Below are 1,679 nucleotides of genomic sequence, written 5' to 3'. Positions count from 1 at the left end.
TATATGGAATTGTTGATTTACCTGCCATGTAGCTAGGTCTCTTTATATGGACAGGTTGGACTCATCTGTCATGTAGCTATCTATCTCTCTATGGACATATTGGATTCATATGCCATGTAGCTAACTTTCTGTACATGCACATTTTGGATTTCTGTGCCATGTAGCTAGCTCTCTCTATACAGACTTACAGGGCTTGTCTGCCATGTAGCAACAGCTCTGTATATGGACAATTTGGAATCGTCTTCCATGTACCTAGCTCTCTGTATATGCATATGTTGTACTAATCTGCCATGTAGTTAGCTTTCTGTATATCGACATGTTGGAATCATCTGCCATGTAGCTAGCTCTCTATATATGCAAATGTTAGATGGATCTGCCATGTAGATAGATCTCTGTATATGGACATATTGGACTCATCTGCCATGTAGCTAGCTCTCTGTATATGAACAGGTTGGGCTCTTCTGCCATGTAGATAGCTCTCTATATATGCACATGTTGGACTCATCTGCCATGTTGCTAGCTTACTGTATATGGACATGTTGGAATCTTCTGCCATGTAGCTAGCTCTTTTTATATAGAATTGTTGGACTTACCTGCCATGTATCTAGCTCTCTGTATATACACCTGTTGGATATATCTGCCATGCAGCTTGCTCTCCGTATGTGGAAAAGTTCGATTTTTCTGCCATGAAGCTGGCTTTCTGTATATGCACAAATTTGACTGAAATGCCATGTGGCTAGCTCTCTGTATATTGAATTATTGGACTTACCTGCCATGCATCTAGCTCTCTGTATATGCACCTGTTGGACACGTCTGCCATGCAGCTTGTTCTCTGTATGTGAAAATGTTTGATTTTTTTGCCATTAAGCTAGCTCTCTGTTTATGGACATATTAGACTGAACTGCCATGTAGCTCACTCTCTGTATTTGGAGATTTTGGACTTGTGTGTCATGTAGCTACAGCTCTGTATATGGACAATTTGGATTAGTATGCTAGGTACCTACCTCTCTTTATATGCAGATGTTGGACTCATCTGTCATGTAGCTAGCTTTCTGTACATGGACATGTTGGACTCATCTGCCATGTAGTTAGCTATCTGTATATGGGCATTTTAAATTGTCTGCCATGTAGCTAGCTCTCTGTATATGGACATGATGGACTCATCTGCTATACGGCCAGTTCTCTGTATATGGAAATGTTGGATTTATCTGCCATGTAGTTAGCATCCGTAAAAGGACATGTTGGACTCGTATGCCATGTAGGTAGCTCTCTGTATATGAACATACTGGACTTGTCTACCATGTAGCTACCTCTCAATATGTGGACATGTTGGACTCCTCTGCCATGTAGCCAGCTATCTCTGGAAGAACATGTTGCACTCATCTGCCTTGTAGCTGGTCCTCTATAGATACACATGTAGTTAGTACTCTGTATATGGACACGTTGGACTACTCTGCCATGTCAGTATATGGACATGTTGGACTAATTTGCCTTTTAGCTAGAATTCTGTATATCGAAATGTTGCTCTATTCTGACATGTAGCTAGCTCTATGTAAATAGACACTTTGGACTCGTATGCTATGTAGATAGCTCTCTGTACATGGATATGTTGGACTGATCTACCATGTAGGTAGCTCTCTGTATATGAACATATTGGACTTGTCTGCCATGTAGCTAGC

The sequence above is a fragment of the Chrysochloris asiatica genome, unplaced genomic scaffold, assembly GCF_000296735.1.
Source record: "Chrysochloris asiatica unplaced genomic scaffold, ChrAsi1.0 scaffold00282, whole genome shotgun sequence".
Classification (NCBI taxonomy): domain Eukaryota; kingdom Metazoa; phylum Chordata; class Mammalia; order Afrosoricida; family Chrysochloridae; genus Chrysochloris; species Chrysochloris asiatica.
The sequence above is the reverse complement of the archived record's forward strand: the minus strand, read 5'-3'. Positions refer to the sequence as shown.